Raw genomic sequence first — 21,986 nt, forward strand, 5'->3', positions numbered from 1 at the left:
TTTAATCAAGTAAATGCAGAAACAGTTATTTTGTCTATATTGTAATGTGACAGTTTAGCATAAAATTTCCCCCGAATGCTGTAAATTTGTGTAAGAAGGAGTTATATTTATTTTTAAAATATATATATATAATAGCAAATAATTTAACTGATATAGGAGCCTGAAGATATGACATGCATTTGTTGGAAAAATTATCATTATTTTGTTATCATTGGCACTTTCAATTCAAATTTGGTGCTGTCATAGAGACACTAAAGGGTTAGTCATAGAAAAGTTTCAGTACTCTGTCTTGCATTTGTAACAAATATGTGCAGCTGTGCTACTTTTATAAACATTTATTTCAAGCTGATTATTTTTTTTAAATTATTTGCTCTAGCAAGCCAGTATGATGTGATTATAATATGTTTAATAAGGGATTGTCTGCAAAATTCCTTTGCACGGGGTTATTGAAATAGATGTGTAGCAAAGGTATATGCTGGAGGAAAATCCTCCATGGCAAAACAAAACTCAAGACCCCAAATTGGGCCAAATTCTGCTCAAGGTTTATGCTGCCACCAGCCTGGAGTCGCTGTGTTGGGAGGAGCAGAGCGACTCCAGGTTTGCTCACCTGAGTAACTGAGAGCCAATCTGGACCCATAATTTGAGTTATCTCCAAACTGTTATGTCCAAACAGTTTCAAACCCCCAAACTGTTCTCTTTGTGGAACATCTGAAGGGGAAAAAAAAGCCTCATTAATAAATAAGAAGCCATTTCAAATGAATCTTTGTATGAGCAAACTGCTCTTATTGAACACGACAGTTAGAGCAGATCTTCCAGTCATTTCCAAAATAATTATTTTCTAATTTTACTATCCCACTCTCGATTCACAGTTTGGTGTAAATGCCTTTATTTTCTGTAGATGCCATGAGTAAAACCAGAATTTATTAAAAATAGTCAGACTAGACTTAAAATGGTCATTTAGTTCCTTTAAAGGTTTTTAACTCAACATCATTTTTTCACTGAAGCTCTTAGTGACTACTTTTCTTCCACACCCCTGTGCTCTGTTTTTTTAGAGGAATAGCTGGAATTGCTCAGGTAATTCATGCAATTAAAAAAAAAAAAATGAAAATGTCAGAATGTTGCTAGCATTTCCATCAATTAAGAATTAATAGAATCCTCACTATAAATCTCATCCCAAATGAAAATAAAAATGATGGCGCATCTAATAAATATTTAATTTCATCATATGGAAAGTTAATTGGCACTGCCAAAATACTCAAAAGTATTTTTTGTTTAAATCACTGAGCGTATCTGTACACACTCTCAGTCCAAGTTTATCATGGTAATCCCTACATGCTGTTGAACCGTTCATGGCTTTGCTGATTTGTGCTTCTTACTTATGATTTATGGTATATCAAAAGGCATACATGTATTAATAATTATCCTGCTCCTGCCCCTATAAAAATAACAAAGTGTGAACAGTGTAACACTGCAGCATGGATTTCCTTTGTTTTATACAGTAACTCTTGTATGTTCATACGTTGCTCAGCTGCTGTATAAATATTTTTAATAAAATTATTCCTTCTCTGTCAGAGTTGCTAAATTCTCTGTATAGCTTAAATACTTCAGTGCATCATTATACATACTTTATATCGTCTTCATTTTCTATATGTGGCCTCCTCTTGCTTACAAGTATTTGTCCTAGTTGTTTTCTACTCTCTTTCCTTCACCTGTCCTGAATATTGCCATGAATGTTTCTAATTTAAAGCCAGAGGAGTCAGTGGCTGATTAGAAGACAGGAAATTGGAGGATTAAACTGTCTGGTTGAACTTCCTTTACTTATCAGTACTGTGTAACTCACACTGGGTTATAAACTCATTGGGACAATTTCTACAGTGTATCAGTACTTCTGTTTTCTTAGTCTTTATTTTCCTGGAGAATGTACAGAAAATTGGGAAAATGGGTTGTTTGCAGGTAAAACCCAATACTTTTTAACAACACTGAAGCACTGGAAGTTTAAATTAAATTTGCACAAATGTCTTCAGGTATGAGAATTCATTCAATTTTAAGTCATGCAGGTCTATACCATAGATTTTAAATTCAGTATGTAAACAACCAAGCAACAGATACTTTCGGGGAGGGGGAGGGAAATGACATCGTTTTAGTAAGAGGAGAATGCGCCATGTTAACCCTTGTTCAACCCTCTTCCCCTCAGAAACTTTCACATCTGTTGTGACACGACGCTGTAGCTGTGGGACGGTCTGAGGAAAGGCTGGAGAGAAAAGCCTGTTTATCCAAAAAACCTTGTCTGGGCTCCCAGTGGTGCCCACTGAGCCAGGAGCCGGAGACGTGACGTCCTCACTCAGTGTTTGCCGGGAGGAGCACGTTGTGTAGGTAGCTGTGTCACCAGGTGGAGAGCGAGGAAGGGCACGGCTTTGTCCCCTTAAGGGCCAGCTCATTCTTGCTGGTGATCCCCATGTCTTATTTCCACAGCTCATCATGCCCCTGGTTATGAAATCATTGTGAGAGTTGGAAAAGCCAGTAATAGCATGATCTGGAGGGTCTGTGTTGTGAAGGATGAACAGGAGAACTTGCAAGCTCAGTCCGTGCTGTACCTGAGGTGTCTCTGTGCTACCACTCACCATCATTTAATTTTACACACTGGACTGAGATCTGAAAGTCTCAAAACTGTGTTGAAAACCAGAAAGGATAGACGCTACTTGAAAGGTGTAACATCTCTGTTACCGATCTGAACCCGGGGGCTGCCAGACTAATCATGTACTCCAGTTTAAACACCAGGAGTGGATCTTTAAATGAACTGGGATGCTTGCGATGGTTTCTGGCAGTCTGGCCTTCAAACATTTGGCAAGTTCCCCACTAATACTCGGAGTAATTGGAAACAAAGATGAAAATAAAAGAATATTCTGAAACTTTTTGCTGCAAAAGTCCCACTAGTTTCTGTACGAACAATCTGAAACTTTTTACAAATAAGGAAATAGATATTTGCTTTCCTTAACTTCATATGAGAGGAAAAAGGTAATGCTCTTGGTTTATTAAAAGGTTCCCATGCTTTAATCCCAGAGTGAAAAGAATCTCACTGTGCTGCTTGAAACATCCCGCTCCCTCAGGTGTGGTCACTCACACTGACTAATATTTAAAGATTATTTCAGGATGAATAGAGTTGTTTCTTCATTGATATTTGAAGAAAAATATTCTGGTTCATAACAGCATGGACTGATATTATCTTTGTTTTTTCCCTAAGTGTCACTAGGAACCTCTTGCACAAGTGCTGCAGGTAATAATTAGAGAGCTCATTTCAGGTGCTCGAACTCTTTGTACATGTTCAAACAAACACTTAGCGCATGGAATACGCTCATACTTCATCCACCCACAAAAAGCAGAGGCCCTGACATACTCCCAAGAAATTCAACTGATCTTGGAGCAGGAGAAGCCAGGCTGAGTGAGGATCAGGTGCTGCACAAACCTGCAATAGCTCTTTTACACAAAGGTTTTAGCCCTTACATTCACTGCAATGGAGATCTCTGGATCTATTTTCCGTAGAGGAGATTAATGAAGAGTAATCCTCAGTAAGATAAAAATCATTAGAACAGATTAAATAGATGTGTTGACTAGTGGAGTGAGATTCAAAATATTTTGCCTGTATAAGCGTATCTGTTGTTCTTTGGTGGTTTGTTTTTTTTTTTCAGAGGCTGTGAAACGCAAAGTTAGCAATACAAGTAGGGATGGGTGGAAGTGTTGGATAGTACAGATGGCACTATAAGCTTGTAGGCTCTTACTACCCATAATTGCAATGCCCTTGCTTTCAAAGGAGTGCAGGTTGCCCTTGATGTACGCAAACAGCCATATTAATTTCACAACCCAATTGGAGTCGCACACGGATTGAGATTGTCAATAGGAGCAGTGTGGAAATTAAGAGCACAAACAGTGCTCTCAAATAGGCCTTTCTGCTTTAAACACGGCTAACTCAAAAGACACAGGGCATACATGGTCACTGACAGGGTATTTCCATAACTGAGAGAGTCTGTGAGTAAATTAGAGGGGAGTTTTTCCATATATGTTTTTTAAATCCAGAATTCAATTAGTCTGGACCTGATTCGGCATGGAAATACACTGGTAAAGAAAATGTAAAGTAGAGCATGTCTTATTGGTTTATGTCGAGGGAATATAAAGAGTATTCCAAAGTGACCCAAGTTAACCTTTTGTGTTCAGTAAGAAAAGAAAAAATCTGTCTCATTTGATCATTCAGTCAATATTTATACTTACTTTCAGGAACAAATAGAGACAACGTGCGTGTGCACTTCTCTTTGCTGGGGTTTTTTTTACCAGAAATTTTCTTTTGTGATTTTATTTGAAAGAGTAGGTTAAGAAGAATGTGTTAAATGGGTTATTTAGGACAGTGACTGAAAGGTGAATCACTAGGGTTTTATAAGAGCACAAACAGGATGAGTTTTCAAGGATTATAAGGAAACACAAGTAGAAGTCAACTTTATTCATGATCTGCTGCTAATGAGGACTTACAGTTTAGACAAATTAGGACTTGTTGCTTCCTCTCCTTTTACCTTGGTTTCTGAAGGAAATCAGCTCTCTGCCATGTGCATGGAAGAAAATTATCATAAGGCACTATTTAATACTCACAAGGGCTTCCCTCTTGTTCAAAAATCAATGAATAATTCTCAAAAAATTTTAAAGAAAATAGTAACTTCTTTTACAAATTATAACTGTCTCACCTGATTTTACAAGGTGCAACTTTTTCATTATGGAGATATGTAGATTTGTTGAAATTTGTTATTTTTCTATGGGCACCCTTTCTTTTTGTTCTTAATGAAGTTTTCTAAGTTTTCCACAGACAAATGGGAGAAATACCTTGCCGGGAAGTATGAGGGCGTGTAGGAGGAGGACAGAGGCTTATAATGGTGGGAAACCCTCGGTGAAGGCTTGGCTTCTGGCAAGCAGTGACTTTTGGTAATTTCTAATGTAAGTTTGTGTCAAGACCTGAAAGTGTAAAGAACAGAAGGGAAAGGATGGATCAAAGAGTGGGTGCTCAGTACCAGCGCTGTAAAGGAGACTGGAGGGAGGGCAGACTGTGATCTGAGAATGTTTCCTGGCTTTAGGAAGAGCAGTGGCCAAGAGATCACACCTGAGCAGAGGAAGTGAACCACAAGATGGGATTTTTTCTCTTTCTCCACTCACTCCTTGAAGTTTTTTTCCATTACTTAAAATGCCATTCAGTAATATATGGACTCCCAACTGCTCTGGTCCTCCAGTAACTGGACCACTGCACAGACAACTTTGTGGTTTATTTTCCTCTCTTCAGATGCAGGGGTAGGGTTTGAATTGCAGAGCAGCTCCTCTTTGGCCCAAACTCTTCTGCACTGAGGTAACTCCATAGCAGGAAGCCAAAGAGCCACAGGACAGCAGCAGTGGCTGAACAAAGCAAGGCTCTGTGCCAGCTCCACGAGATGTCCCCCATGACCAGCGGTGCAAGCATTTCTGATTGCATCTGCTCACTTCCAGAATTTCAGAGAATGTTTTAGGGAACTTTGCTGCAAACTCTACCTGGTGATAACTGAGAAAAGGAAAACAAGGGGGAAAAAAATGTGAAAACCAGGCTGACATTGTGCCCCTGTGGCACAGGGATTCAGAAAAGCCTCATGCTCCACTGATCATGTCCCATACCCCTGCATCCTGGTGTCTCCCACTTGTAGCTTGACAAAGTGTGGTTCCATAGCACCTTAACCTCTCCCTTCTGGAACCAGCTGTTCCCATCTCTGAACGGTGCAGTCTACCTTTCTCTTACTTGCCTCAGTTTTTGAATCTATTCCTTGATCACGGAACTGGTACTTCATAAACCCCCAAGACCTTTGCAATAGTGAAATGCAGAGAGACTGGGAAGAGCACAAAACCCTAGTGAAAAAAATGTTTTATCTAGACAAAAAGTGAGTTATTATCTGCCTAAAAACACAGAGATAGATGGGCTCGGGACTTCTATTTTTTCTTGCAACAGGATAAGGGGCTGGAGACAAAACACATGTACCCTGAAAAGCAGTGTGAGACAAGGCTTTCTGGAACATGAGAAATACAGACTGATAAGGGTGGAAGAACAGAGCTGCAGAGTTTTGAGGATGGTGACAACTTCAATGTGATGCAAACATCTGTTCATGTACTCTGGATTGAAAAAATCAAACACCTGCACTCCCATGTATGGCTGCAGGTTCCTTTGTTCTAACGAGTTTTCTGGGTGCACACTCTGGGACAGGTGTGCATGAACTTGGTGTGGAATTGTTTGTATGCTGTAGGTGTTTGCACCTGCAAAATGCAGGTGCCTTCTTAAATGTGTGTTCTTACAAGCAGATGTGCAATGTGTTTCCCTTGGTTTCTGTACATGTCTGCCAAAACTATCACTTGAATTTCTTTGTGTCTCATCCTCCCCTTGTATGGAGCAGAATAAGAAAACTCACCTCAGAAAGGGCCTTAGATGATAATTAATGGGTTTTCAAAATTATCTGTAGCTGATATAATTGCAGTACTTACTTTTTTTTAATTAAAGTTACTCGTGAAAATAAGGGTTTGCAGAATTAGGGAACTAAAGACAGTAAAGACTGAGTCTTTCAATCTCCCAGCAGTCTGTTTTTTGCTGTTTATTTATTGCTGACTTTTATTTTGCCTTTAAGCCAAACACTATGGGTTACTCATATAGCATATGCTTCTTCACTCTGCACACAAGTAAAAGCAGTGATCTCCAAATCAAGATAATATTTTAATAAATCTTGACTGAGGATGCCTGAAGTGGTACAAATGCTCACACTGTGTAAGACTCGGGCATCTCTGTGCATGCCACTGTTTCATATTAAGTAGGATTTTGGTAAATTGTGTGGATTACTGGGATTTCATTAAAAATTAAATGTACAATTATTTAGATGAATTTTTCACATATGCTTGTGGGCAAACAATTTTTGATTAGTTGTTGACATATAGTACACACAGTGCGTGTGTGTGTGCGTGTGCACATGTATATTTACATGCACGATATATAAATAAAATACAGACAGTAATGCAGTGTTAGGAAAGTCCACTGGTAGTCATTAATTTGACAAGACTTGTATAGGATGGGAAGAATGATCTTCCTCAGAGTGAAAAATTGTTTTCACTAGATCACATTAAGACATTTATCCAACGAGCAGTGTAAGAGCTCAGGACCAAGCACAGCTCATCTCAGCTCATTTTACCCATCTCTTTGTAGAAGTTCTTCTTCCAAACAAAACCACGGAAGGAAAATAGTGTAATGCCTGTTACTGGCCTGGGGTTGCAGGATTTGCATCAGTGGAAGGAACTTTCTCAGTTTAATTTTAATTAGAAATCAGGTGCTAAAGCTGGGGAAAAGATTTGTAAAGATCTAAAGTGTCTGAAGAGGAGCAGCTTGAATAACACTGTATTAGTCATGAGGCGAGGAAGGAAGAATGTTGTCGTGATTTGAAAGTAACATTGTTCAGTAAACGAAGATGTGTGAAGCACTTGCTAAACTAAATTAGTTCCGAGGTTTGGTGCACGTTTGTGTAGCTCTGTTCATTGAAGCTTTGAACAATTGTGAAGGAGAAAACAGAAATTCACTTATTAAGGAAAAAAAAAAATGCTTGAATTCTTTTCTGGTGGTGTTTATCGGCAGCAATTCAGCTGCTATTTTTCATATTTCAGACAGAATCATTAATTGGCACAAATAAATAGACACAAATAATACAGTGTAATTCTCTGAATTTTATTTTGAGGTGCCAATCTAACAAAGACTTTGCTTTCCCTCACACAAACAGAAGTTGTAGAGAAGTTTTAGGATCCTCTGCTCCTAATTTTTCTAAAGAAGCTGTTCCTCAACAGTTGACCTTTTACTAATACATGGATTCATTATGCAGGAAGGGTAAATCTTGTGGTCTGAGTGTCCTCTGTAGAATAAAATTGAATAATTGTTGCCATATACTTCTTATTGTATTATCTCGTGATTAATTTTTCTAAGAGTTGGTGTTCCAGCCTCTTCATGGGGAGTGGGGACAGTGTCTGCACTCTCAGGTCATGTTCTCACCTCCTTTTATCGCACCCCTGACACTCACCCATCTACCTGGGATCTTTACCTTTGTGCCACTACACTTGTTGCTGTCTTACTCAGTTAAGAAGTACAAATAGCCCCAGCATTGCCAGCTGCAGTCCCAGGCTGGATCATTACTCCAGATTTGAGGTTAATCAACTGCAAATTCCATTAGCTTCATACAGAGTGAAAATAAAGAACAGACGGTCTCGCATGTGAGCCAGAAGTCAGGTGCAGCACAATACGGCCAGCCTTCAGGTAGAAGGATTTTTTTCCTTTGGCCAACACCTCTGAGATCAGACCAAAGGAGCAGATCAAAAAAAGATTTTCATGAAAGTTTTATAGACTCACTTTTTTTTTCCCCCCTTCCCTTTTCTCTCCATTTCCAATTGCAAACATTAGTTCTTCACTTGATTTTGGTGGCATTTTTACCCTTTTTTCTGCTAAACACTATGGAACATTGTTGTTAAGAGTTATATTCTCAGGCACCTTATGCTCTTTACCTACATGTTGATTGTGTAACTTGTTTTATTGCTTGAGGAAGTGCTAGGTGAGATTTGGGAGGGATATAGGGGGCAGTTCACTGTTGAAGACCCATTTACTGAGATCCAAGTGCTGACAGGCACATGCACCTTGTGAGCTCTGTCACGGATTTCAATAGGACTCACAATATCAAAGCTGGAACACACAGGAGAGCAGAGGAAGGAACCAGGCCTAGACGCTTCCCTGCTGCTTTTATTCCGTGCACTGTCTCCCCCCACTCCCCTGAGATAGTGGGTTTGTTTGTCATTGGTGGTTTTCTCATGAGTCCATTTAAAATGTTTAAGTACTTCTTTTTTCATGTGCTACAAGAAGTCAATATTTATAGATTTTTAAAAAAAAATTAATCTGCAGTTGAAAGCAAAAGCAATGCCTTTGATAATCTGAAAACTCTAAAGCAAAAGCTTTCCCATCAAGCAGAAAGAACTGCAGGAAAGTCGGGTCTGTGGGCAGAAGTTGAGATGCTGCTGCACGCAGAGTGTTCCGCACTTTCAAGGCTGAATTCTCAAAATGTACATTAGCACAGTGATTGCCAAACAAAGTGAATTTTGTGAGCTGTGGTTTTTCTGTGCACTCCTCTCTCTTCACCCAGTTTTGATGGGGAAGGGAGGTGCCTGTGTGTATGTGTGTGTGTATCTCCCTATATACATATGTTAGATTATCACTGGCACACCACTACCAAAGGTTAGGGAAAATATTGCTGCCAACAGAACTAAAGATTAAATAATCCAATCTCTGGGAACTGTAAACTAACAATCACTATCACAAACGGGCCCTTTCTAATCATAGTTTGTGGTGGAATGAAAGATGCAATTGTCTGGAATTGATGAATATGGGATCCATGCTGGCTTCAGGGTCAAAGGTGACTTCATGCAAAGGTCCCTTTCTCTCTGGCACTGCTGCCTTTGTATAGCATAGCTTGGCAGCTATCTCTTTGCACTTCGGCTACCTGCCAATGCAGCTGGTACTGTGCAACTGTCTGGTACAGACTACAAAGCATCACTCAGCAACCAGCAGCTCCGCATGGGGCCCCTTTTCTAGGATGACAAAGAAAGATGGGCTATACATTCTGCCATCTATGCCCATTAAAAAGACTCTTAAATTGCATTACTACAAGTTATTGTTAATTATGTAGTAGTCACTGGATCTGTATGATCCTTTGAGGGGTTGATAATCTTTACTGTATGCTGGCAGTGTGAGTAATCAAGAGGGAAAAATCAGTATTTTGTTGTGTAAAAAGTAAGTACTTATGTGGTAAGTTGTTTGTGTGTAGACATATGAATGAAACCTTCACTTGGACAGGTTTCTGGCATATGCAGAAACAAAACTGATTCAACTAGACAAATTACTTGTGAAGTTGTGTCCTTATAGCTTCAATATTCATGTTGTAGTTAGGCTCGGGGGGTGCTTTTGTTGGTAAGCGTTTATCCTGAAAGCTTGCTGGTTGTTAAAATGTGCCTTGAGCAGAAACGGGGATGGAAAAAAAAGGTTCCCGGGTACATTAGAATAAACAATTTCAGTTTAGAAATCATAAAACTAATCAGTGTTTAAAGGAAGGGATTCTGATAATGGAAATAGCATCACTGTCAGACCGGCGGGACACTGAATTTCCTGAATACTTTTTTCCTCGGTAGTACATTTTCTTCCTGTTCTTAAGAAATTTTTTGTAGTGGAGCCAACAAAAGGAAAACCTTTGTCCCCCCTAAAGCTGAGGTCCTGGCTGTCTCCTGAGGAATGGCTGAGCTACTTCTCTTCTTCTGTCCAGGCATGATGAATTGCATTGCAACTAAATCTGCAGGCCTGATTCCAATGGGTATTTTCCAGCTCCTGTAAGCCCATCAGTGTTAATATAAAACTGGAATCACTAATTTGGGCAAGCGAGATTGGATTCGCCTTCAGTAGGATGTATCGATGACTTGCTCCATAGATCCAAGTTATTTCAACTTAAATATCTTGAGCCAAATGCCCCTGTCAGCTGGCACAGCTCCCCTGAGGTTAATGGAGATGTACCAGTTTACCTCTCCTGAACTTTCTGGCACTTGTTTTTCTTAGGATTTCAAGGAAAAATCCGCAAGGAAAATGGTGGGACTTTTTTACTCGTGACTGAGTTTTTTTTCCCCCTTTTCTTTTTTCCTGCTTTCTCTGCACTATTTATGATCTTGCACTTGCCTCCTGTAGAGCTGGCAGGCAGCCTAAGATGTACACCAAATTCTGGGGAGGAAGCAACACCATTTCTGTATAGTACCACTGTGAGAGCTAGTCTGTTGGACCACTTTTATTTCCTCTTTTGTTCAAATTACACAAAAATCTGAGAGACACGAGATACAACAGGAGGAGACGAAAACCCTCAGTCTTCAGTTTCTCTCTTTCTCCTTGCATCTAATATTCCTTTTCTAGCCTTGTTCTGGTATCAGCTATTTGAAATAGTTATATATAATTTAACATTATACAAAAGTATTGTCATATCAAACATAGTGAAACGGATTCCAAAAACACCATCTGGTATTTGGGAATGCACTGTGAGTTGGGAACGTGAGAAGAGATATTCTTTGCCACTTTGCTTGGGACCCAGCCATTAGCAGTGTAATTGCCAAGAAAAGGTGACAGGCTTCAGGCTTAATGCAAGTGGTTGGGTTTTTTTCCTCTCTCTCTCTCTCTCCCAGTCTGTTAACTCTATGAGTCCTAAACTAAATGCAAAAGGCACTGTAAGGACAACACCAGGCAAAAAAAATAGGCTCCCTTAAATTTAAAGGCATGGCAGAAAATGAAAACAGTCACTGGGCTCCTATAAGAAGACTGGAATAAGTGAAAGCAAAATAAGCTTGTTGAGAGGAGGAAAGAAAACAAGACATGTATGTTTTAAAGCTGCAGTGTGCTACACAGAATTGTTCTCTTAAGTAGTGGATTTGTAATGATTAGTTTCCCAAGCTTTATCCAAAAGCTCATTTTAAAGCCATCATTAGTTTCCTCTAATCCACTCAAAATTGCAAAACGAATATAGCGAAGGTCATCTGTGACTATTCGAAACCTGCTTTACTTGATGTTATCTCGCTTCTCCCTCCGTATCACCATCTATCCCTTTAAGGTGGGGAGGAAGAGAGAGAAGGTTTAATAAATTAAAATCTCAGATTGATTTCTGTGGGAATATTATTTTGCTGTGTAAGACTCCAAAGGGCATGCACAGTACAGTTTATATTATTTCATGCTGCTACCATGTATGCTGCTATTGGCAGGTGTAATTCTAACAAGTTCTGCCAATAACTCTCACCTGACAACCAGATCAAACATGAGGGATGTAAAAAATCAGAGATATTTGAACAAGGATCAAAGTCTCTGTATTGCATGCAGGAAGGCAAATAAACTTTGCAGCAGAGGATGAAAATAAGTGAATAACACAGAAAGGTTTTCATCTTTATTGATTTCCATCTAACATTTGAAATACAGCCTTGTATTAATTCTCAACTTTAAAAAAAGGCCACATTGATTTGTTGCGGCATGTCAGAAACTGCGATGCTACAATAGATCTGCTATTAAATTACACAAAATAAAATGATTTCTGGTGGGTGTAGCTAATGCTTGCCAAATTAGATGAAATGAAAGCTAACCCTCTTAGTCTAGCTGTTGTTTTTAAATATTTATGTCTTTAACAGACATTTGTGTGTGCCATGAGGGGGACTAGAAACTCCTTTGCTATCAGTCAGTTGATGTAGACATGCAAAATTCTTACAATCTCAGTACCAGACTCGCACGAAACGTTCGTCACCGCAAGTTCTTTCAATTTCTTTGAAATTCTTCCGCCGATTCACCACGCTGCCGGTTTGGCTCCCGTTACTTATTTATTTACTGCGATTGCATTTCCCTGCAAATGGGTTCTGTATGCAAAATTTAGGCTACAAGGTGTAGCGCAGATTTTTGGAGCTGAACCTTTCAGTGCAGAGAAGGTGGTGGCAGCCCCACGGCTGCCAGATTGCTCGAGGGACTGCGAGAGAAGCTGCGAGCCCAGAGCTCACCCTCTCTGCCGGCGACCAGCCGGCGCGAAACTTTGCCCTGAAACAAACACCGCCGAGCCTCGCCACGCATCCGAGTGGGAAAATGAGTCAAACATCACAAAGGAATCTCTCTGCTCTTTCTGAGACTTTTATGGGGTGCAATTTTATCCCGGCCGTGCCCGGTCTGACCTCCAGTGCTGTTTGCTTTCTAAAAGGCTGTGATGGTCTCTGATACGGCGCTCATTTAATACCAGGTTTCTGGCTTTGAACTGTGTCGATACAAGGCAGTGCCCAACTCACTGGTGTCCCAAACCCTCCTGACTCAGAACCCAACCCAGGCAGCCCAGAAGAAAGATAATGTTCTGATTTCTATCTCACAAAAACAAACACTCTTTTCAGGTAAAGCCACCCTCCAACAGAGTATTGTATTCCTGGTCTTGTTCAGAACCCGCTGCTCCAACAGTTCTGCCTTTGGGAGCACAGCTCTGCTTGGGATGGAGCAGTGAGGGACACATCTGGCACCTCGAAGCACAGACATTTATTGCTTTGATCATTTCAGTGACAGAGGGACAGACCACATGCAGGATTCCTGATTCCTGCTCAAGGAATCAAGAAATACAACCAAAATTGGTTTGTAATTTAATTTCTGAAGGGTGTTCTCACCTTTGAAAACTTTTTCATAGAAGGGGGGAAGCCCTTCAACACAAGTGAAACATGATAATACTTTTTGCATAACAGTTCTTCCAGTAACTGCACAAATTCTCTCCTTTTGACTGCGCTTTACTTTGACTTTTGCCTATTGAATAATCTACTTTTTAAATACATGTATCTTATTTAACAGTTTTAATCAACAACTACAGTAACAGAAATTTGTATCTTCATTCATTAAGTTTATATGAAGTGTGTTTTAAGCCCCTGTTGAACACCTACAGCCTCTGTGACCCCAAACGTGCTGCTGTGGTTAATAGCAGCAATATTTTGATTCAGTACAACTTACTCCCTATTCGTCCCCACCACACAGCGCGGGGCACCTCAGGGACACCCTGGATGTGTGCAGGCTGCAGCACCCTGTCCCCAGCTCCATCTGGGTGCGGGCACACTGGTGCTTTCCCAGGTGGTGAACTGCCAACTCCAGCAGTTTCAGCTTTTTATCACCTTAACAGGAATGTGCCACTCACAGCAAAGTGGAATTACTGGATCTTTCCCCTCATTTTTTCCATTCTGCAATAGAGGGCTTTGCCTGTTTTTCCCTTCCCAGCCTATGCCAGGCTGGGGTTTTGTTTTGCTCTCCGGTGACATGATGACAAACTGCAAATGAATAATCAGAAGTACTTAGAATGAAAATGGCAAAAATATTATTAGTTGCTGCCCCCCACCCCTACTCCCGCTCTGCTCTCCCATTTTCCCCTCCCTCCTCTTTTGACGGCAGGCAGAAAATGCAGATGCCAAGGCAGCGGAAGATATTTTTAAGCAGGAGCATCTGGCTCCTTGGCAGACTTCACAGGCAGTTGGTTTGGTTGTTTTGGAGTTGCCTCTGGGTCTGTCACATGTTTTGGCATCTGACTGATTGTCTGGGCTGCCTCCTCTTATTGGACATATTTTTTGTTTGACTCACCTTTGATTCTGAATTGTCTCTTTATTTTCATTTGCCAGTGAACGGCAACTTCAGCTGATCCTGGGCTTGTTTATGTAGAAATAGCCCCTGTTGTTCCCTGCCTGTGGCTCACGGGAGCCTCCTGCCTGCCCGCTCTGTGTTACCAAAGGTGCTTCCTGCTGCTTCCTCAGGATTCGGGTCAGGCTCTGGGCACTCCCTGGGAAGGAAACTGTTCCACAGGGAAGAGCTTTCCTGCATTCAAATACGCAGCCAAAAGCTGGACAGACACTGTTCCCAATATATGCTGTATCTCTGTGTGTGGTTTGGGTTTTATTGAATAGATATATACATATATGATTTCATATATATATATATATATATATATATATATATATATATACATGATTATTATACTGGGGAGAAGGTTTATCTTAAAACAGTGTTGTTTTTACTATTTTTGCAGAGTGTAAAAAACTACTTAAAATTACATGTCTCTTCCCATCTTTTAAAGTTAGATGCTTAGCAGCATTTGCTCCTCTGCTTTCTCAGCATGGTAAATCATGGGCAAAGCTATTTTTTAACTCAAAAGAACTTTTTCCCCCCTCAAACATCGCATCAAGGCAGTCTGGAAGCCTGTCCCTGCGACCTGCCCCAGCCTGCAGAGCCAGCCCCGGGATTTTCCGAGTGCCAGGGCAGCGAGGCTGGCAGAAACAGGTGGGCTCACAGCAGGGAGCAGCAGCCCAAGCCCCGCCACAAGTTCTGCTGGGATTTTTTTAGGTGGTTAAACTAAATCTAATTAAACCAGAGCATGTTTAAATGAGCTTCATTTAAACGTGCACTTTGTATCAGTCCTCTACTAATAACAGCAGCTCTTGCTTTTCTTATTGTTGCTATCACTTTTCTGTCTTTTCTGATACTCTCAGGGATTGAATGGATCATTTCTCAGAAGGATTGGGTTTATATTTCTAAAATGCTGGTTTGGATCTTTCCTCTGAACTAGTCCTTGCTGTGCTCAGGAGGCACCACGGAGATTCAGACACAAGATAGAAATCTGTATTTTCAAGCTAAAATGAGACCCTATTCCATAAAGTGTTTTTCATTTAAGGAGCCTGCAAATAGAAGAGAGAAAAAATGCTGGTTTCTAAGTACATCTGTTGTGTTTTGAAGGCAACCTTGTCAAAGATTGTTTTTCATTGATCTGATGTAAAGAAGGCATTGTGTAACTTATACGTTGCTTGGAATTTTTTCTTAATTGCACCAAATTGAATTAAACTTTTCCAGGGAAAAACATAATATGGCATTTTAAAACAAAAGCCCCCAGTATGGGATTTTCACTGGAGTTAAAGTATTGCCTTGTCTTTTACCGGCCTGTTATTATTGCCTCATTCAGGTACATGTTTGAAAGACCCATCTATATTATCACTGTAAATAGCAAGGAAGTCAGAGACCAGGAAACTGGCACGTATGTACTAAAGCTATTTATTCTCAGGACAGGATGTTTTGGGCAGCTAAGCCCCATTCTTGTCTCTTTTCCTACCTGTACACAGCAGGGAACCGCAGAGTAACTCTCCTAGTGCTTGGAGGTCACAAACACAGAGAAAGATGACTAAAAAGATTTTAAAACCTGAGAGAAATTGTATTTGCAGTTGGGTTTTTTTGTGTGTGTGGGAAGACAAAAATATTTTCAAAGAAATTTTAATTCCTAAACCAGTGACTGAAGAAACAGTCAGAAAAAACCCCACAGGTGTGAATGCAGACACAATTGCACGCACACACTTTTTGCACAAAATTACTTTTACCATCCAATCATGAGACTTGGCTTGACTGATTCCAGGCAAAAACCAGATCCCAGATCTGTGAGGAATATTGGTAAATATTTGCACTGAACACAGTATCACATACAAATTAAAGTGAGTTTCCAGCTCTGTGTTTGCAGAAGGAAGCCTGTGAGCACGGCAAAGGCCTGAGTTCTGAAATCTGAAAAAGAAAATTACTGTAAAACTAGCAAAGCACCCTGTCTACACTGTGTTTTAAAAGTCATCTTGGTATTCTAGAGAATGTGCATCATAAATTTTGAATAGATAGGATTAGCAATATCATGAAGGGGAATCCCAAAGGAACTATCTCCAACAAGGAAGGAATCTTGTAAAAGACATTCACAATAAATCCTTTCATCGGCCTTGGCACTTGGATGTAACTCTGTGGATTCCCTCTTAGGTTTCCCTAGGAGAAAAAAAACACAGGTCCTTTTGGGCATTCGATTCTGTGAGTTGGCTTTGTGATCCGAAAGCAGCATATGGGTGCTTTCACCTTTGTTTTTCGGCACCTGCAGCACTTGGCAGATCCATGGCAAAGCAGAAGCAGCAGCACAAAACAGGATATTATTGGGAGAGGGAGATGCAACTCTGAGCTCTCTGTCCTCCTGGGGTAAGCAAATAGCAGAAAGCAGCTACAGCACCATGCCAATTATGGTCCTGGGGAACAATGTGGTTACAATAACTAATTTTGAGAATAGCCTTATTTCTACTACTCCAAGTCTGTGCAGCCTCGTCCAACAGGAGACTTGATTTTCAAGGACACAGCTCTGGGAGCACGAGATTGCAATCTCTGACAAGAGTTACAGGCTTTGGACAGCAAAAAGCACAGGGGCTTTTCTGTCCTGCCTACAAACAGTTCCCAGAATAATAGGAAAGTCTTTAGGAGCACAGTAATACTCCTTAAAAACCCTTGGATCTGTAAATATTGTGGACAGTGCTGCAGCTGGACAGACACCCTTCTCAAGGGAACAGAGACGTCTTTAGCACTTCTGGTTTGGTGTCTTGGCTTCTGGCCAGGCAGGTCAACACACATTCCCCACTAAGGGTAACTGACTGTACTTTTCTTATTGTAAAAAAAATCCTCAGTCAAAGTCAAGTCCTGACAAATCCTTACCTATGTAGCTGCATTTTTTCAGGAGCCCTAAGAACAAGTCCATGTGTCTTACTGTGTCCTTTTCTGTGATCTTTTTTTATGGTCACGATGCACTTTGCACCTCTACAAGACTTAATAAAGGAAGATTTCAAAAATATTGGCAAAAAATTACGAAGTGAGACCATTCTACTTGGCAGGGAATGGCAGTCTTCAGTTCAGCAGTAGAGGAAAAAAGGGTTAATTCTATGAATTCTATGAGAAAGGGTTGATTCTATGAATATTGAACACTGTGCCGTACAAGGCCAAGAGTCACTCCATCACCACATCAGCCCTGTTGTGAACTCTGCAAACACATTGTAAAAGATGAATGATGAGCTTGATTTCTCTTCCTGCTTTACTGAGATCCTTTTTGTCACGAACTTGACTGATTTGAGAAAGGTGGTTCTGTTGTCTTTGTAGCTGAGCTAGGAAAGAAACTCATCTGGTTTCTCTCAACTGAAACGAGTAGCAAGGGAAAATATAAAACTGTTCAGAAATGATTTGTCATCAGGACACAAAGATCCGGCTAAGGTCAGAGCTAAGACTGAATATTATTCCTTAAATCCCCTCGAAGCTGTGGGTGGTTACACTGGTGTCACCAAGAGGCTCCGAGCATCTTGCTACTGCAAGTTCTGGAAATCTTTTTTCCTCTTCAAATTGAAAGATGCTGCTGTTCCCAGTCAGACTTCCAAAAACAGGGACATGGCCTGGCCACTGTTGAGATGGATTTAGTCTCCCAGAAAAGTTGTTTTCTCTGTAACCATCTGACACAGGTGGAGCTTGTGCCAACGTAGTGAGCGCAAATTACAGCCAACGTGATGCAGAGTATCTTGTGCACGGACCTGTGTAGCTGTGTAATTGCTTGGCACGTCTTTGGCCCTTCACTTGTCCCAAGTGATAGGTGTGCGAATGGGTTTATAAGAATAATAATTCCCGAACTTACAGCCAACTCTTTTCCTCTCTCCATTACCCTGCTGAAAAGATTTCACAGCCATTTGTATTGGTTGCAGAAGCCGGTCAAAGACATGAATTTAATCAGAACTTTGGCTGTCACTCTGCTCCTAGCAGAGATTTTTTGGAGCTGTGTTTCCATGTTCAGAGCAATATAGTTTTCCTCATATTTAAAATGATCCAAGAGTCATGACCCATGACATTGAGAAAACAATGGCTTAAGATCTAGATCATCTGGAACATAAACTGATCCATGGACCAAAAAAAAAAAAAGAGGAAAAAAAAAGTGAGAAATATTAAAATCACATCTGAACCAAGAATAATTGTCCTCCCAGCTCTCAAGGTTCACACAGAAATGTGTGAAATTGAAAGGGCAAACCATGGTATAAATTTCACTCACCCGTTGTGGCGCTGAGATCAGTGAGACGCTGAGATTACAGAAATGAATCCTGGGATTCATTGCAGAGCATAGCAAGGAATATCAGGTCTTCACACCTGAAGTTTAAGTGAATGTTTAAACACAACTCAGGAACACAAAACATTTAACTGTAAAATATGAGAATGAGAATGCTCTCCTGATGCACCACATGCTCATTACCAGAGCATCAATCACTTTTCCTCTGCTTTCTGCGGGAAATAGATAATATTTTCCTTTCCCACTCCATGTTTTTATTGGGGATTTGTACCTCACCATCCTCCCCAAATACTGGGAGCCCCTCATAGCAAGAGGGGAGTGCTGTGCTCCCTTTGTGATTGCCCTGGGACGAGGCTCAACTCAGCGAGATGTGAGCTCTGCAAGCCTAAACACTGCTCTGCAGGCTTGAGTTTTTGGGTTTGCATCTGACCTATGAACTTTACATCACTTAAGGGTAGATTCTCCCTGTGGTTTAGTACAAACAGCCAAGGGTTGAATTCATACTGTGTTCTCGCAGGTGAAACTTCACTGACTTATGCCAAGCAATATATTCTGCATGTTCCCAGTTTACACATTAAATCTATGGGGTAGAAGTGGGCAAAAAGTAGGAAATCTCCTATTACTTATGTAGGGTGAGAAATAACTTTCAGTGGGTGGATACAGTTTCTTGAGGAAATAAGCTGTCTCTGCTTTGAAGGAACATTTCAATAAGAGGGAATAGTTTGAAGCATTAACTGAAGTAGAAGAATTCACTTCCTTCTTTACTTCAGAAAATATCAGTGATATTCCCGAGAGGGAACAAGAATATATTACCATTGAGTTGAAATCCTTTGCACACGTAGATTTTGACTTTGCTGGAGAGAAGAATTTGCAGTGAATCATTTATTCACAGAGATGGGAGAAATTAACTTAGAGTTTTTTCCGGGTGGAGAAAGTGCTTTGTAAACAACCAAGATGTGTGTTTTGAAAGATGAAGGTGAGAAGGAGCAGGGAGTTGTCACTATTGAGATACCATAGTGTAATTTATAAACAATGATTCTATTGCAGCTCGTTGTGGTTTAATATGTGAAAATATACTCATTCTTGAATTTTGTGATGTTTCAGTGCACACAGTCCCTACCCAGCATCACTAAATGCAGGGAGTATTCCTAATCTTGTATTTGTACAGCACTGATCCCAGTAGGCTTCTGGTCCATCCCTCAGGCTCCTAAATGCTGTTGCAGTAAATATAAACAACACCCCTGAATTTCAACAAGAGTTGCAGAAGTATTTCCTCTTCCTGAGGAAAGAACTGGACTTGTTTGGATTTAAAGAACCGAGTTTGTATTTCTAGAAAGCAAAGCAAGTGAAAATGACAGTCTGCTTGTGGAGAGCCCCACTGACCCCTGTAAGACTGCAGGTAGTTAATTTTTGGCATAAAGCAAAATACATTGTTGGTGGGCTAATGTTCCCAACAGAAAGCCAAAAAAAATGAATGGGTGGGCACTAAAGAGGTAGTTAGAAACCTCTTCAATAAACACCTTCTTTGGGAATTTCTGGTGAAAATGAAAGGAGGACAAACTGGGGAGACTGTTGATTTTTTTACCACTGCTCTGATTCATGTGAGTTTGATCCTTGCCTTTCACAGCAACTCTGGGGTCCTCATTTAGTCATTTGCTCCTCATTTTCCCCACATTTAAAACAGCAGAGATAACACATTGCTCTGTAAAAATACTGGGAAGGTAAAACCACAGGGCAGAGCAGCAGAAAAATACAGCGGTGGGGCAGGTCACCTCTGGCTGGTGTGCACTGATGTATGTCACACCAAAAGGCAAGTGGGGCCTGTTGCAAGCTGTGTATTTGTATAATCGAGTTAAACTGAGACTGCCAATAAATTATATAGATGCTGTGCAATGTTTTGGTGAAATCAGCTGAAATGTAGCTCAACAGCTGGAATAGAAAGTTGAGATTTCACATTTTCTTTGCATGAAGGCAGCTATAAAGGACTTAGAAACCAGTCAGAGAAGACTGAAAAGACTGTCCTCTGTAATGGACTGTCCTAAAATCATGTTATCCTTTAACAGGATTATCCATGGGAAGATAGAGAATTGATACCTTCGTCCTATAAAATGATGGTCTTAAAATAATCTCCTCTTGTTAACCTGCTAGTCAGCTTTAGGGCAAAGAAGTGACGACTCAGCTGCTTCACGAATTACTGTAGGTTTATAGGAGGAAGCACAGGCAAGAGCTGGTGTGATGAGTCATAACACACCTTTGTCATGCTACAACATTTCTGAGCTCCTTCTGTAAAAATTTGTTCTCCTTTAAAGGCATGAGAGCCCAGGCAGCCCAGCCCTGCCAGCGCTATGGAAGTGGCTGTGTCACTCCAGCTATGCCGTGCCTGCAGTCTGTGCTCCGGTGATTGATGGATCCTCGAGATCCATCGTGACCTTGCTATTCCTATCAATGGGCATCCTGTCGGGAACCCCAGGGCTTCTGTCACACTGACACCCTCACGAGCCCATCACAAGTTTCATGTTGCAATGCTTTCCTTTGAAGCTGCAGCTCCTTTATTTAGCCTGCCCCGAGTACAGTTGTTTTGTCCACCTTTGGTGTTGCATCAGCAAATTAGTAGCTCTGTGCTCTCAGCTGTTACCACACCACAAAGCAGTGGAACAACAGGGCTTTGCCAATCAGCAGCTGTATTTCTGATCTCTCTTATCTGTTGTTGTTTTACTTCTGACCTTGGTTATTACAAGGTTATCTACAAAATACTCCCAGCCTCTCTTCAGTATAGTGGTTTAGAGAAGCAGGAGATTCACTCAGAGTTTCTCGTCTGAACTCTGGACACAGGACAGTGTGTCTTGATGCAGAAAGTGCAGAGCACTCCACACCATAGAGAGTTCAGGACAGAGCAGAGCAAATGCGAGCTGGTGTCCTAAGCACAGGCTGAGAATTAGGGCTTTAAAGTAGGTTATGCCACCAAAATCCATGGAGACAAAGCAAAACTCAGGAGAAGAAAGTACGGACAGAGAAACATAAATTATTTCTAGCTGGGCAAGCTGGGGTCCTGATCTCCTCCACAGACACCAGACTTCCAAGGACACCTTGCCAGTGACCCCAGAGTGTTTCCATCACATGCCTCAGTCACTGTCCCAGCCTTGCTGCTCTCCTCTGTTGGCGGCAATCCAGGTGAAACTGTTCATTCTTCCCTCTCACCACTGATAAATGCAGAGAAGCCTTTTATTTCATTTTTGAATGGTTTCAGCACAGGGAACGGTATCAATAAAACAATAAAGCTCCTACCAGATATGACATAATGCTTCTTGGAGGTCACATCATTCCCTTCCTAGATAGCAGAGCTGTTCAGGGGCTGTCAGCCCATTAGTCTGAGACGATTGTCATGATAACCAGAAAAATACAGTCAGGCCGAACTCAGAGAAAAATTCTTTTCTCTTGCAAAAGCAAAGCTTTCAATTTCTATATGCCCTGAGA

The 21,986-nt window shown here is 40.8% G+C and overlaps 1 protein-coding gene across 12 annotated transcripts in view; it reads left to right on the forward strand.

Moving 5' to 3' along the window:
* NFIA (nuclear factor I A) overlaps positions 1-21,986 on the forward strand; it is a 350,471-nt gene that overhangs the window by 3,452 nt on the left and 325,033 nt on the right. The window lies entirely within an intron of this gene.

This window comes from Corvus moneduloides, chromosome 9, assembly GCF_009650955.1.
Source record: "Corvus moneduloides isolate bCorMon1 chromosome 9, bCorMon1.pri, whole genome shotgun sequence".
NCBI classification, from domain to species: Eukaryota; Metazoa; Chordata; class Aves; order Passeriformes; family Corvidae; genus Corvus; species Corvus moneduloides.